General features: G+C 43.3%; 1 long non-coding RNA gene across 1 annotated transcript in view; it reads right to left on the bottom strand.

Moving 5' to 3' along the window:
- LOC132381302 (uncharacterized) overlaps nt 1-16775 on the bottom strand; it is a 34897-nt gene extending 18122 nt beyond the window's left edge. Inside the window, exons 1-3 of the long non-coding RNA XR_009508001.1 lie at nt 15505-16775; nt 9996-10112; nt 2988-3322 (exon numbers count right to left, since the gene is read on the bottom strand). This is a non-coding gene — a long non-coding RNA (uncharacterized LOC132381302). The remainder of the gene's footprint in view (nt 1-2987; nt 3323-9995; nt 10113-15504) is intronic.
- Nucleotides 16776-16960: the final 185 nt, after the last annotated feature.

Here is a 16960-nt window from a genome sequence, read left to right as displayed (position 1 = left end):
CGGCAAATTGCCACCCTCTTTCAATGAGGCATCTATTATTCTTCTATTAAAAAAGGGCAAAGACCCAACAGAGTGTTCCTCGTATAGGCCGATTTCTTTGCTCAATGTTGATGTAAAGATCTTAGCTAAAGTTTTGGCTCATAGATTAGAAACCATCATTCCCTCCATTATCTCTGATGACCAATCAGGTTTTATTAAAAACCGTCACCCTTTTTTTAACATTCGGTGTTTATTTAATATCTTATACTCACCTCCAACTGAGATTCCTGAATGTGTTATTTCCCTCGATGCGGAGAAAGCATTTGATCGTACAGAGTGGAACTACCTTTTTGCAGTCTTAGAAAAATTTGACCTCGGTCAAAGTTTCATCTCTTGGATCAAATTGCTGTACCTGTGTCCTACTGCTTCTGTTTTAACTAATTTTCAGAAATCCCAGGTATTTAATCTCAAACGTGGAACCCGTCAGGGATGCCCCTTAAGTCCCTTTCTCTGATTTGGCCATAGAACCTTTGGCGATAGCATTTCGAAATTGTCCTGAATTGACTGGGATTTGGAGAGGGGGTGTTGAGCATAAAGTTTCTCTTTATGCTGATAACTTATTACTCTTTCTCTCAAATCCGTCGACATCCTTACCTCCAATGTTTTCACTTCTTGAACAGTTTAGCCAGATCTCTGGCGATAAACTTAATTTACATAAGAGTGAACTTTTCCCAATTAATAAAGGAGCACAAGAATTAACATTTCGTGATCTCCCTTTTAAAGTAGTCCGTAATCAATTTACTTATCTTGGAATTACAGTCACAAGGAAGTTTAAAGATCTCTTTCGTGAAAACTTTGCCAATCTTTCATATACTATAAAACAGAGTCTGGTACAATGGTCACCTCTATCTATGTCTTTGGTAGGTCGTATTAATGTTGTTAAAATGTATGTTCTCCCCAAATTTTTATACTTATTTCAATTTATCTCAATTTTTATTCCTAAATCTTTTTTTGATTCCTTAGACTCTATTATTTTGCCATATCTGAGGAAGAATAAGCACTCTAGAATTAATAAAAATCCATATCCAAAAATCTAAAAAAGAGGGTGGCATGGCTTTACCTAACTTTCGTTTATATTATTGGGCAGCTAATATACATTGTGCTACCTTTTGGTCTTTCTTCCATGGCCAACCCGAGTGCCCTAGTTGGGTGGCAGTGGAGTTGAGCTCCACTAAAGAATTATCTATCTCTGCACTTCTTGGCTCTGCACTCCCTAGTAGTCTTCTCCAGATTAATAGCTAATCCTCTTGTTAGACACACTTTGCATTTATGGGCTCAGTTTAGGAAATGCTATGGTTTCCATGGTTTTTCCGTTTCCAGCCCTGTCGTACATAATCACCTTTTTTTATACCTACCACATACAATTCAGCATTCCAGGTTTGGTATAGGAAGGGCATTAGACATTTTGAAGATCTTTTCATTGATAATCGCTTCGCTTCTTTTCAGCAGCTCTCTGTTAAATTCAATCTGCCCAATACTCATTTTTTTTAGATACCTCCAACTTAAACAGTTTATTGCTCCTTTAATTCCTAACTTTCCTGAAATGCCTGCAAAAAATGCTATGGACTTATTTCTTTCCATTAACCCACTAGGTAAAAGTTTAATATCAATTATTCAAGATAAATTAGCAGCCTTACGACGGGCCCCTGTGGATAAAATTAAAATGGCATGGGAGCATGATTTAAATACCTCCTTATCTGATGAGAGCTGGGACTCCATTCTCAAATTGGTTAACTCAACCTCTCTTTATGCTCGCCATTGCCTTTTACAGTTTAAGATTGTTCATAGAGCCCATATGTCTAAATCTAAACTATCTCGATTCTACCCTGACGTTAGTCCGCTCTGTGATAAATGCAAGAGGGGCGAGGCCTCTCTCATTCATATGTACTGGTTCTGTCCTAGCTTGGAGAAATTTTGGAAAGATGTCTTCACTACGTTGTCGTATATTCTGAATCAGCACCTAGAACCAAACCCCTTAATTGCTTTGTTCGGTTTCTGGGGCAAGACAGATTTAGGTCTGAGTCCGACCAAATGCCGAATATTATCCTTTGCCTCTCTCCTGGCTAGATGCTTGATCCTCCTTAGATGGAGCGATGTCGCCCCGCCCACTCATGCTCAATGGCTTAACGACATTATGCCCTGCTTGGACCTCGAAAAAATTCATTATTCAGTTCTTAATTCGGACCTAAAGTTCCATAAGGTCTGGGGACCTTTTATCGAGTACTTTCATAACCTTCCTCTTGACTAGGGTTTTTTTTCTTTTCGGTCCCTTGCTTTCAGCTCCCTTTTTTTTCTGGTGGTAGGCATTACTATCCTCTGTTGCTGAGTGTATTCACAGTCTGGGAGTTTGATTGTCCTGATTTATATTCTCTATATTGTGTTGTGGTTGGTCTGGAGTTTTTTTTTGTGGGGCTTGGGGAGGATACTAAGTTTACTTCTCTTCAATTTAGGTGCTTTTTTTAAAATTCTCTTTCTCTGTATCATATTGTCATTGTATGCTTAAATTTGCACTGTATTAATGTTCCTCATTGTGATTTGGTGTTTTTTAATCTGTAAAATGTATTAAAAAACTAATTAAAAAAATGAAAGTAAGTGGGATGGGGGAAGGGAGAGGGAGTGAATTACCAGAAGTTGGAGAATTCGATGGTTATACCAAGGGGCTGGAGACTACCCAGACTGTATATGAGGTGTTGCTCCTCCAACCTGAGTTTGGCCTCATCATGGCAGTAGAGGAGGCCATCTATGGACATATTCGAATGGGAACGTGAAGCAGAGTTGAAGTGGGTGGTAATTGGGAGATCCTGTCTGTTGTGGCAGACAGAGCGGAGGTACTCGACGAAGCGGTCCCCCAATCTGCGTTGGGTCTCGCCAATGTAGAGGAGGCCACACCAGGAGCACCGGATGCAATAGATTACCCCAACAGACTCACAAGTGAAGTGTTGCCTCACCTGGAAGGACTTCAGTCCTGACGAAGGGTCTCGGCCCAAAATGTTGACTGCTCATTTCAACGGATGCTGCCCGACATGCTGAGTTCATCCAGCTTGTTTCTACGTGTTGATTTGACCCCAGCATCACAAGTTACTCTCTCTTGTTCATGCTGGAGTCTCGTTTCTTGAGTTTGGTGAAGTGATAGTTTCAGTGCCAGGCCTCCTTGCTGTCAGTGGCCACCAGGTCCAGCTTGCTGCCTTTAAAGACGATGGTGAAACAGTGGTCACTGGACATTTCCATGGCATTCTGCTGCATCCCCACCGACTGGTGACCGGGCCTCAACTCCTAAATGTCACTGATCGAGATCGAGACCACAGGGGTTCAGGGGTGACGGTGAGAAAGGGGGAGTAAAATAACAACAAAGATAAGAATAAGAAATTCAGATTCAAAGGCATAAACACAAGACATTTTGCAGATACTAAAGCACACCTTATTCATTTATTGTTTTAATATGAAATATTGTGTGAATAAAGCCCCTCAACCCAAAGTGCTGCTCTGCAATGCAATCCACCAATTTCACAACAGTATAATCACAGGATATTTTCAATGACTAATTAACCTATTATCGGTGCTAAACAGAGCAAAAATATTGAAGCGTTGTTCATGGGTTTATACCTAAAAAGCTGAGTCTTCAGACTCCTGCACCTCCTCGCTGATTGTAATAATACAAACAAGACATGCCTTGTGTGGTGGGGATCTTTAATGACGGATGCAGACTTTCGAAGGCTTCATGCATTGAAGACGTCCTCGATGCTTGGGAGGTTGGTGTCCACAATAAAGCTGGCTAAATTTAAAACCCTCTGCAATCCTGTGCAGTGGCCCATCCATAGCAAGGCAGTGATGCCCAAGGGAACAAGGGAACAAGATAACAAGGGAAGCACCACAGTGTCTTTAATTTCTCGGGAGTTTAAGAAGGTGCGGATTGTCATCAAACAATATTCTAGACGTACTAATGAAATTATCCTGACTCATACCATCATAGACTTTTATGACAATTCGAATGAGAAGGAATGCAAGAAGCTGCAGAGAATAGTGGATTCCCCCCAAGACAACACAAACACATCCCTCCCCCACCTGCAGTGGTATCTACAGAAGCTGCTACAGAACCCAAGAATACACTAAAATTTATTGTATTTTGTTCAAATTACTCTTTTTTGTAAGAGATGTGAATGAATTATTTTTAATTTTTTTTTCCGGTGACTGTTGCTTATCTGATGTGATGTGCCTGTGATGCTGCTGCAAGTAAGTTTTTTATTACATGACTTGTGCAGGTGGCAATCAAATGGACTTCAACTTTAACCCAATGCGACACTTAAAGTGCTGTCACTTTCTGCTGAAAGACCATAAGACAGACGAGCAGAATTAGGCTCTCTGGCTGATTGTGTCTATTCCACCATTCATTCATGGCTGATTTATTTCACTCTTTCAACCAGTTTTCCTGCATTCTCCCCATAACCTTTGATGCCTGACTAATAAAGCACTTATCAACCTCCACTTTAAAGATACTCAATGACTTAGCCTCCAGAGCTGACTGCAGCAATGACTTTCACAGTTTAACCACCCTCTGGCTAAAGGAATTTTTCCCCTTCTCAGAATAGAAGCGGCGTCTTTCTAAACTGCGCCTGTGTCCTTTGGTCATGAGACTCCCCTACTATAAATGCCATCCTGTCAGCAACCACTCCATCTTGCCTTTCAATATTTGATAGGTTTCAAGGAGATCCCCCTAATTTTTCTGAACTAAAGTGAGTAAAGACCCAGAGCATTCAGCCACTTACGTTATGTTAACCCTTTCATTCTTGGGTTTTCTCCCATGCTACTCTGGACCTTGTCCAAAGCCTCCAAGGCTAACAAATCCTTTATTACCTGGGGGCCACAAAAATTCTCACAAGACCCAGAATAAGAATCATATCACTGGCATCTGCTGTGAAATTTCTGAGCTTTCTTGCAGCAATACAATATTGATAATATAGAAAGCAAACCACTGATTTCACCGTTTAAATATGTATATCACATAGCTAAAGTTGTGCAAAAACAGAAATAAAAAAGTAGTGAGGTAGTGTTCATAGCTTCAATGTCCATTCAGAAATTGGATGGCAGAGAGAAATAAGCTGTTCCTGAAGGGCTCAGTGTGTGCCTTCAGGTTTATGTACCTTCTGTCTGATGGTAACATGAGAAGGGGGCATCTCCTGGGTGGTGGAGGTCCTTAATGATGGACACCTTTTCAAGGCATCGCTCCTTGAAGGCTGTTGCTGTGACACGACTCAACTTGCTGGTATATCTCACTCCTGTACACCTTTTTGTCAACATCTGAGATTCTGCTAACACTGGCTGTCCCATCAGCACATCTTTAGATGGCATTTGAGCTGTGCCCTGCCACCCAGTCAGAGGTATACAGAGAGTGAAGAAGTGGGCTAAGTACATATCCCTGAGATGCCCCAGTGTTGACTGTCAGTGAGGTGAAGATGTTGTTACCAAAAGGCACAGACTGTGGTCTTCTAGTTAGGAAGTCGAACATCCAGTTGCAGAAGGACATCCTCAGAATAAAAGATAGGGTACTCAGCAGATTAACAAAGGCAGAATTGGGGCACAGTGAGGCATTTAGAAATATCTCATTCTTCTGAAAAGTATAATGTGACAATTCTTGTGCATGCCTCTTCCCCAGGGCACCACTGCTCAATACAAGAGGGAATGGCTTTAAGGTAAGGGGTGGAAAGTTCAAGGGGGATATTAGAGGAAGGTTTTTTTACTCAGAGTGGTTGGTGCGTGGAATGCACTGCCTGAGTCAGTGGTGGAGGCAGATACACTAGTGAAATTTAAGAGACTACTAGACAGATATATGGAGGAATTTAAGCTGGAGGGTTATATCGGAGGCAGGGTTTAAGGGTCGGCACAACATTGTGGGCCAAAAGGCCTGTACTGTGCTGTATTGTTCAATGTTGATGCCCTGGAAAAACCAGATCAAAGACTCAAGATATGATGTAAATGCCATGTTTATCAAAGATCCCTTGTTATAATATAGGATCTGTTTGCAAGTTTGGAACACAACCAGTTCACATCCATAGTCCATCTGTGCTTCCATATTTTCAGCTCATGCCCTCTCCCACCTCATGGTGAAGCAGCTCACACCATTGCCTCATTATAGGAGGAATGTGGAAGCAATAGAGAGTCTACAGAGGAAATTTACAATGATGATATCTGGACAAGTGTACAAATGTTATGATGATTGGGTAAGCAAGTATGATTTCTCTCTGGAGCGAAGGAGGATGAGAGGAGACTTAATCACAGTGTACAAGCCGATAAGAGGCATTGATCGAGCAGATGGCCAGACTTTTTCCCAGAGCATGAATGTCTAATGCGAAGGGGCATAATTTTAAGGTGATTGGAGGAAGTATAGGGTGCATGTCACATGTAGTGCTTTTTTTAAACTACACAGAATATTGAGTGCGTGGAACACACTGCCAGCAGTGGTGGTAAAGGCAGATACATTAGGGACATTGAAGAGATCTCGTCCACATGTCACCAAACTTCTCAGTTCATCCCCCTTCTCACATCTCCCACCTTTCCCCTGATCATGTTCACCTCTCACCTATCAGTTTTTACTCTTCCCTCTCCTCTCACCCTCTTCTCTGGCTTTTGCTTCCTTCCTATGTCATCCTAATGAAGGGTCTTGGCCCAAAATGTCAAATGTTTATTCTAGTCCATAGATGCTGCCTGATTTGTTAAATTCTTCCAGTATTTTGCTATGAGCCTGTGGTGCTCCACAGTTTCACCTTAAGTCCCCCTAAATTTTACCACTCATCTATCCACGAATGGCTATTGACAGTGGCCAATTAACTTAAAGCCCTTTAAAACCACCAACATAACCAGGAAATCCTACCACATAGGTCATTCTCTCTGTTCCCTGTTGGGCTGAAGATATAACAGCTCAAGAATACAGGGACAGCCACATTATTGGTTGAACAGTTATTTGCATTAATGAGCAGCTGTACAGGGATACTGAATGAAATGGCCATTGGGTGTATATTCTGCAGTTTGGCATTGTTTTTCCTTTGTATGACTTCAATGTACTTACATTTTAAAATAATCTGTGTAGCTGTCAGTTGTATTTATTGTCATATGTAAAGTACATGTGTGAACAGGGGCAATGAGAAACTTACTTTCAACAGTCTAACAGGCTCATAGTGTCAGATCAGCAGCATTCATTAGAAAATAAAATTATATGCAATGTATTGAAAAAACATAATTACAAAAAAACAAGGTCCATTTCGGTGCAAAGTGATTTATGCAAAACAACAGTTGTACACTGTATCTCGTCATTTGTGAGAAAAATACCCCAATTATTAATAAAGGAAGGAAAGTGAAACTCCCAGGAGAAACCCATACGGCGACAGGGAGAAGGTGCAAACTCCACACAGACAGCATCAAAGGTCAAGGGGTGCAGTGGTTAGTGCAACACAATTACAGCTTGTGCCATGGGACCTGTAACCCATCTGTACAGAGTTTCTACGTTCTTCCCATCAGTTTCCACCGGGTGCCCCAGTTTCCATCCACATTCCAAAGACGAACCAGTTGGTAGGCTAGTTGGTCATTGTAAATTGTGCTGTGATTACGCTAGTGTTAAATAGGTGGTTTGCAGGGCAGAGTGGCTCAATGGGCCAGAAGGGCCTGTTCCACGCTGCATCTCTCAATGAAATAAGTAAAATGCATACTTGTGCCTTGATGTAGAATCTCCACTGGCTTCAGCATGGAGCCATATCAGGAATCAGGGACTAATCACAGGCTCAGCTGTCCAATATTCTGAACAAATACTTTTGTAAACTTTCTTTAAACATGCTCCCTCCCCCATCATCCCTCCAAAACTCGTCAATACTCACAGACTGATTCCCGGCCAACATCAGGATCTTTTGGAAATTGTACAACACTATCCGACAGTCACCATGGAGTTTGTAAAAACGGGATTTCGTGCATGAGCCAGATTTGATCTTCTGTATGTGATTACTCCCCAAAATGGCTTAACATCAGTGTATGTTGTCTATTTGGACTTTCAGAAGACCTTTGACAAGATGCCAGACATGATGCAGTCTACCTAGTTAAGAGCCCATGGTATTACAGGAAAGTTACTAACATGGTTAGAGCATTTCCTGATTGGTAGGAGACAGCCAGTGGGAATAAAAGGATCATTTTCAGGTTGGCTGCCAGTGACTAGACGTGTTCTACATGGATCGGTGTTGGAACCACTTCTGTTTATACTGTATATAAATGATTCAGCTGATGGAATAGATGACTTTGTTCCCAAGTTGGCAGATGATATGAAGATTGGTAGAGGGGCAGGTAGTGTTGAGGAAACAGGCAGGATGCAGAAGGACTTAGACAGATTAGGAGAATGGGCAAGAAACTGGCAAAGGAAATACAAAGTTAGAAAATGCATGGTCATGCACTTTGGTATTAGAAATAAATGTGCAGAACATTTTCTAAATGGGGAGAAAAGCCAAAAATCTGAGATGCAAAGGGACTTGGGAGTCCTTGTGCAGAAAACCCAAAAGGTCAACTTGCAGGTAGAGTCAGTGGTGAGGAAGGCAAATTCATTGCAAGAGGTCTAGAATACAAGAGCAAGGATGCGTAGCTCAGGCTTTCTAAGGCATTGGTGAGGCCTCACCTTGAGTATTGTGAACAGTTTTGGGACCCTCATCGTAGAAAAGATGTGCTGGCATTGGAGAGGGTCCAGAGGAGGCTCACAAGGAAGATTCCAGGACTAAAAGGGTTATCATATGGGGAACGTTTGATGGCTCTGAGTCTGTACTTGCTGGAATTCAGAAGGACGAGGGGGTGGGAGGAAGAGAAGAAGAGGTGATTGAAGGATAAGGGTGTGAAAGGAAAAGTTAGACAGGAGCAGAGAATAAAGTGAAGAAGGGTAAAAGCTGCAGTGGAGAGAGCAGGGAGCTGAAATACTCTCATCATTTACGACAATCATACATTGACTGCTTTCACTATGTGCAGAGTCGAGCCACTGGAGGAACTCAGCAGGTCAGGTCAAATATATTCAGCAATGATCTCAACCCGAAATTTCAGCCATCCATTTCTCTCATTGGATGCTGCCTGACCTGCTGAGTACCTCCGGTTCTCCCTGTTTTCACACTCCACATCCCAGCATTTGCTGTCCCTTGTGTCTCTGATTTGATGAAGACCATCGTGTATCATGAGTTAATCTGTGGTACTTTGGGCTAAATGTCATTGTCTATATGGTAGCAATCAGTTACCCAAAGCCCAGCTCTCATATTCGAAAGTGAACAAGCACCACGATATCTGGTGTCACTGAGATGGTAATGTCTGAATTCCAGGGAACACAAGGCCCATTCAGATCTTCTGAGACCCTGAAGGTTCTGGTCCAAACACATAGATACCATGGCTAACAAAGCCCATCAGTAACGTTCCTCCCTCAGGATGCTAAAGAAATTCAGCAAGTCCCCTTTGAACCTCACCGATTTCTCACGACACATCACGGAGTAAGAACCCTATGTGGGATGTATCGCAGATTGGTACGCCAACTGCTCTGCCACTGAATGTAGGAAACAGCAGTGAGCTGTGCACAGAGCTCAACATATCACAGAAACCAGTCCATGGATTCAGCACACACTTCCCCCGCCTCAGTAGAGCAGCCAACAAAATCAAAGACCTTCAATCTCTCTGAAAGCATTTACCATCATTCTGAAGAAGTTTCTACCCCACTGTTATAATACTGAACGCTTTTGTTCCACCATACGAATTGCACATGCACACACAATCTACTACATCATGGCCTCGAACCTACACTGCACTTTCTCTGTAACACTTCATTCTGCATTCCCTTATTGCTTTTCCCCAGTACAACCTGAATGCACTAATGTCATAAAATGATCTACATGGATGGTGTGCAAAACAAAGTTTTTACCAGTGCATCTTGGTACACGCAACAATAATAAACCACTTACAGTCATTGAACCATCTCAATTTGTCGCCATTTCCAGAGAAGTGTGAGACGCCACGTGCAGTCAGTACTTTCACTTCCCAGTCCAGGAACTTCAGTTGATTGTAGAGGATGCATTCTCCTGCATGGTGGGGAAAGAAAGGGTTAAATAATGGATGGGTATTGTGATAAAGACAACTTGATTGGACACACTAGTACTGAGATATAGATCACGTTAAAGGACAGTCCATGGAAGGTGACTTTTCACTAAAGTACAAAGTTAAATTCAAGCTGATTAGAAAACAAAAAATGTTGATTGTACAGAATGTCCCAAGATTGCAAAACAAAGGACACTCTGAAGAGTCAAGTACCCACTCTGCAGAGACCACGTTACAGGTAATGAGAGACTCTAACCAGAGTCTGCTAACTATCTAGAAAATGGAACAGCACAGCTCTGAAAAAGGCTCTTTGCCCCACCATGCCTTGACAAAATAATTACAACAGTAATTAATTCCTAATTAACCTGCCCTCTTCTGCCTCCACAATGTCCATTTCTTTCCATTCCATACACATTCATCTACCCATGTAAGAGCCCTTTAAAATACCTCTTTTATCCTTTCCTCCAGTACCATCCCTGGCAGCCACCACTCTCTCTGTGAAAAACAACTGGCCCAGCACATCTCCTTTGAATTTACCCTTTCTCATTTGAACTGATTGCTCAAAACCCTATTATCCAGTCTGAGTATACAACTCCATTCTGGAACTAATATCGACAGTGTTCTCTGGCACAACAGACATTCCCTCTTTGGCAGGTGTCTCTCGTGCAGTTAATGCTTATCTAAGACCAAGTTTGTGCTTTTGGATTCTCACCTGAACCACATCTGTCTTACACCACATCTCTTCGAACCTGAATCAGTATCACCCCAAAGTAGCATGGATGGGGGCCCCTGTTGAAGACAACAAATATGATACTCATAACTGGGATAGTACTGATGGGTCAGCATGGAGATTGTGGGCCAAAGAGCCTTTTTCCCTGTTGTGGGGCTCTATGACACTTCATGGCCTGACAGAACAACAGATTATGGTCAGTACAATGTGGGCCTGCCATGTTGGTGCTGGAAGCATGGTGACACTTGTACACTGTCCCCAGCACAGTCTTCAGACTGTGTTTCTCATTGACACAAAAAACATATTTCACCATCTGTTTCTGAGATATCGTGACACATAAAGTCAGTTATAAATCTCTCCTCTCTTACTTTAAACTTCAAGTTCTTCATTCACCAAAGCTGGGAAAAAGACTGAGTACATTCACTCGATCTGTGCCCACCATGACGTTTTACACCTCCATAAGATCACCCTTAGTCTCCAATGAATAACGCCCTCAGCTGACCAAAATTCAAGATCTAAGATGTAGTACAGCTTATATTTACATCTGTCTTCACTGTGATTCAGCACTCTTGGTTGAAATCTGATGTCTTGTACTCATCACTATATTTATTGCTGGAATTATTGAGCAAGTAATTTCATTATTTTTGTCACATAAATCAAGAGGCAAATTGTACAGAGTGAACCTCAAGCATTTTCCCTTCACTGATATCAGTGGTGTTCTAGATGAGATAGCGCCAACCTCAATTTATTAAACAGAAAAAAAGATGTCATTTATTTCTCACAAATATATCAAAAATACAGTTTTGTATCAGTTTTGTGTCAATCACCAACAGTGTGAGAATGAACTTCCTTACCACTGACTCAAACCACAAGTTACCCTTATGGAATCGTGCATGAGGTGCACAAGTCCCTTTGTAACTCTGATTGCTGTAAATACTCCCCATTTAGAAATTCCTTGAACATTACAAAGCAGGGCACTAGAAGAATCTAGTACTTTCTTATTGAGTCCTTCCTTAAGCTCATTTGAACTTGTTTACCAGGACAGTTTCCAAACAAGCAACAGTTCAGAACTCCCCCTTCTACTGAATGGCTCGGGTATCACTATTCCATAGTCAATAGTGAAATCGCTTTGCATTGCCCACAAACACAAATGGGGCTCATTTCCCACCCATGTCTGTAAGGAGTTTGTACGACTGCATGGATTTATTCTGGGTGCTCCGGTGTCCCCCCACATTCCAAAGATGTATAGGTTCAGGTTGATGAATTATGGAATACTATGTTGTTACCAGAAGCGTGGTGACACTTGTGGGCTGCCCACCAGCACATCCTCCGACTGTGCTGTTTGTCATTGCAAAAAGATGTGTTTCACTGAATGCTTCAATGCAAATCTGTAAAATAAAACTAATCTTTGAAAGACTGGCCTCAATTACTTCTCTGAGCAAGGTAAAAAGGGACAGGCAGTTCGAGATTGAGCTGCGTAAAGAGAAAGATCAACTCAGCATTACTCAGGAACAGGCAAGTCAGCGTGTGTTCAAGTCAAAGTCCCCTTTCTCCTTCTTAATACTACCAAAACCTACACAAGTGGAAAGGATACTCTGAAATACACTCAATTAACACTTTCTTTGGCACACCTATATACTTGCTTGTTAATGCAAATATCTATTCAGCCAATCATTTGCCAGCAACTCGATTCATTATAGCATGCAGATGTGGTAAAGATGTTCAGTTGTTGTTCAGACCAAATGTCAAAATGGGGAAGAACAGTGAGGGCAAAAGGACCCTAAAGGGTGTTGTCTACAGGCCACCAAACAGTAGCATGGTTATTGGGTGCAAGTTGAATAGGGAGTTAACATTAGCATGTGGCAAAGGTAATGTCGCAGTAGTTATGGGGGATTTCAACATGCAGGTGAACTGGGAGAATCAGGTTGGTGCTGGACCACAGGATAGGGAGTTTGTAGAGTGCCTACGGGATGCATTCTTGGAACAGCTTGTACGAGAGCCGACCAGGTACAAGACTACTCTGGATTTAGTGTTATGTAATAAACAGGATTTGATAAGCGATCTTGCAGTAAAGGAGCCATTAGTAGGTAGTGATCATAATATGATAAGTTTTTATCTGCAATTTGAGAAGGATAAGGGCAGCTCGGACGGAGTTGTCAGTGTTGCAGTCGAACAGGGGAAACTATGGAGCCATGAGGGAGGAGCTGGCCAAAGTTGACTGGATGGATATCCTAGCAGAAAAGAGAGTGGAACAGCAATGGCAGGTATTCTTGGGAATAATGCACAAGGTGCAAAATCAGTTCTTTCCCAAAGGGGGGAAAGGAGCCACAGTGGTTGACAAAGGAAGTCAGAGATTGCATAGCATTAAAAAAAAGGAAGTACGACAGAGCTAAGGTGAGTGGGAGGACAGATGATTGGGAAGTTTTTAAGGAACAACAGAACTTAACTAAAAAAACAATACGGGGAGAAAAAATGAGGTACGAACGCAAGCTACCCAGGAATATAAAGGAGGATAGCAAAAGCTTTTTTAGGTATGTGAAGAGAAAGAAGATAGTTAGGAACAATGTTGGGCCCTTGAAGAATGAATTGGGTGAAATTGTTATGGGAAACAGAGAAATGGCAGAAGCATTTAAGAAGTACTTTAGATCTACCTTCATTAAGGAAGACACAAGCAATCTCCCAGATGAATGTATGGGCCAAAGACATAGAGTAACAGAGAAAACGAAACAGATTGACATTAGGACCAAAATGGTGATGAGTAGACTGATGGGACTGAAGGCTGACAAATCCCCAGGTACAGATGGTCTGCATCCTAGGGTACTGAAGGAGGTGGCCCTGGAAATTGCAGATGCATTGGTAATCATTTTCCAATGTTCCTTAGATTCAGGATCAGTTCCTGAGGATTGGAGAATGGCTAATGTTATCCCACTTTTTAAGAAAGGAGGGAGGGAGAAAACAAAGAACTATCGACCTGTCAGCCTGTCATCGGTGGTGGGGAAAATGCTAGAGTCCATTATTAAGGATGAAATAGTGGCATATCTAGATAGCAGTGATAGGATTGGGCTGAGCCAGCATGGATTTACCAAGAGTAAATCATGCTTGACTAATCTGTTGGAGTTTTCCGAGGATGTAACCAGGAAGTTAGACGGGGGAGATCCAGTGGATGTAGTGTAACTCGATTTTCAGAAGGCATTTGATAAGGTCCCACATAGGAGATTGGTGGGTAAAATCAAAGCTCATGGAATCGGGGGGAAGACATTGACATGGATAGAAAACTGGTTGGCAGATAGAAAGCAAAGGGTAACAGAGAATGGGTGTTTCTCGGAATGGCAGGTGGTGACTAGTGGGTGCCACAGGGCTCGGTATTGGGACCACTGCTGTTTACGATTTACATCAACAATTTAGATGAAGGCATTGAGAATAACATCAGCAAATTTGCTGATGGTACTAAGCTGAGTGGCAGTGGACATGTGCTGAGGATGTTAGGAGAATTCAGGGTGACTTGTATAGGGTGGGTGAGTGGGCAGATACTTGGTCGATGACGTTTAATGTGAATAAGTGTGAGGTTATCCACTTTGGGAGTAAGAACAGGAAGGCAGATTATTATCTGAACGGTGTAGAGTTAGGTAAGGGAGAAATACAAAGAGATCTAGGAGTCCTTGTTCATCAGTCACTGAAGGTGAATGAGCAAGTGCAGCAGGCAGTGAAGAAGGCTAATGGAATGTTGGCCTTTATTACAAAGGGAATTGAGTACAAGAGCAAGGAAATCCTCTTGCATTTGTACAGGGCCCTGGTGAGCCCACACCTGGAGTATTGTGTACAGTTTTGTTCTCCAGGGTTAAGGAAGGACATCCTGGCTGTAGAGGAAGTGCAGCATAGATTCACGAGGTTAATTCCTGGGATGTCTGGACTGTCTTACACAGAGAGGTTAGAGAGTCTGGGCTTATACATGCTGGAATTAAGGAGATTGAGAGAGGATCTGATTGCAACATATAAGATTATTAAGGGATTGGACAAGATAGAGGCAGGAAATATGTTCCAGATGCTGGGAGTCCAGTACCAGAGGGCATGGTTTGAGCATAAGGGGTAGGTCATTTAGGACAGAGTTAAGGAAAAACTTCTTCTCCCAGAGAGTTCTGGGGTACTGGAATGCACTGCCTCGGAAGGTAGTGGAGGCCAATTCTCTGGATGCTTTCAAGAAGCAGCTAGATAGGTATCTTATGGATAGGGGAATCAAGGGAAATGGGGACAAGGCAGGAACAGGGTTTTGATAGTAGATGATCAGCCATGATCTCAAAATGGCCGCGCAAGCTCGAAGGGCCAAATGGTCTACTTCTGCACCTATTGTCTAAAAGTGTGGATGATTGTTGATGCCAGGCAGGGTGGTTTGAGTATCTCAAACTGCTGATCGTTCAGGCTTTTCACGCACAACAATATCTCCAGTTTACAGGGAACGGTAGGATAAACAACAAAAACAAACATCCTGAGTGGCAGTTCTCTGTGTAAAAGCGCCTTGTTAATCAGAAAGTTTGGGGGTGCATGGCCAGACTGGTTCAGGCAGACAGGAAGGGAACAGAAACTCAAATAATCACTCGTTATAACAGCAGAGTGAAAAACAGCATCTCCGAATAAAAAACATGTCAAACCTTGAAGGGATGGGCGATGGTGACAGAAGACCGTGAACCACTTCATTCGACACAGGAGACCACTGCGTTGATTTTATATTAAAACTAAACTTGATGCAGCATTTTTTCCTTGACATTTAACCGCTCAAACTCTCTCACATACACAGATCTATTTTACTATCATTTTTGCCTTCATCTGCTCCATTAGAGTTGGGATTCGACCTTCTCTATATTTTACAAGATCTCTTCGGGCACTGTGCCGTGTTGTTCTATGTTTTATCTGGACCCCCGGCCTCTCGTTGTCGTTCAGCTCCTGATCATCTCCGACCCTTCCTCTGCCCTCACTTCACATTTTCACTCTCTCCTCACCAGGATCCAGTTTCCGTCCATCCTGTTCATCTTTGGGCCAACTGCCAGTTCCTGAGGCTTGACCCCCTGCCCCTTTCCTCAGAGCCCGTCCCCGCTTCCATATTGCCGCCTGTAAATTGTGGCATCCAGGCTCCGGATCCATATCCAGATTCAGTCTCCCCTCACCCACATGCAGGTTCCCAACCTCCTGATCTGATTCCCTCTCCCCTGGATCCAGGCTCCCCTCCCCAACCTTCCGACTGGGCCGTGCCGCCCCAGCTTGGGGCTCCCCGGTCGCTTCCTCTCCCCCACGGCCAGAATTCCCTCAATTCCTGACCTCTCGGCCACCGACTCCCTTCTCCCGCTCACACTCCGGCTCGGCCGCCCCTTCCTGCCCCACATCGGGCGGCCCCGCCGGCCGACAGTCGCAGCCGCCAGCGTGGGGAGTGTCGGACGGGGCCCATATCTGGGGAAATGTCCGTGTGACGGACAGCAGTTATCAGACTATTGAAGCGAGTGTGGCAGACACGGAGGGTGAGGGAGTGTGGGGGGAGGATCGGGCCGGGAGAGCGGACACAACCGGACAGTGTCGGCTCTGGCGGTTTGAGTGAGGGGAGCCGATGGGTTTTGGCGAGCAGAAAGAGTCGGGGCTGGGCGGGTTGCTGACAGGTGCAACCCACCATCAGTACAGAAGAAGAATAGTCTATCGAGACATCCCACAGCACAACCCGATGGACTCAATCTCCCTCATTATCATCTTGTCCGTGACTACAGGAAATTCAGAGGATTATGGAGACACATGACAGAAATCAATCTCCCCCCGGGAACTCTGTCCCACTTCTCACTGTCTCGGGGAAGCAGCCGGCAAAATCACCGCCACTCCACCCCCTCTCCATCCGACAGAGTTTACAAAAGCCCCGCCGCCGCGCTGAAGACAGCTTCCACTCGTGGGGATGTCACCTGAGTGTTGACAGCCTTCCGAGCATGCGCAGACATCTCAGAAAGATCCAGAATGATCGAGAAGCATGGCGGTTTAAAGCGTGGGCTGGTTGTTGTTAATAAGTTTTAGTTTTATTCTTCCACAATATGTTTCTGTATGAGTAACCCACGGCACGTATTAATATAAACA

This window comes from Hypanus sabinus, chromosome 25 (genome assembly GCF_030144855.1).
Source record: "Hypanus sabinus isolate sHypSab1 chromosome 25, sHypSab1.hap1, whole genome shotgun sequence".
Classification (NCBI taxonomy): domain Eukaryota; kingdom Metazoa; phylum Chordata; class Chondrichthyes; order Myliobatiformes; family Dasyatidae; genus Hypanus; species Hypanus sabinus.
The sequence above is the reverse complement of the archived record's forward strand: the minus strand, read 5'-3'. Positions and strand labels throughout refer to the sequence as shown.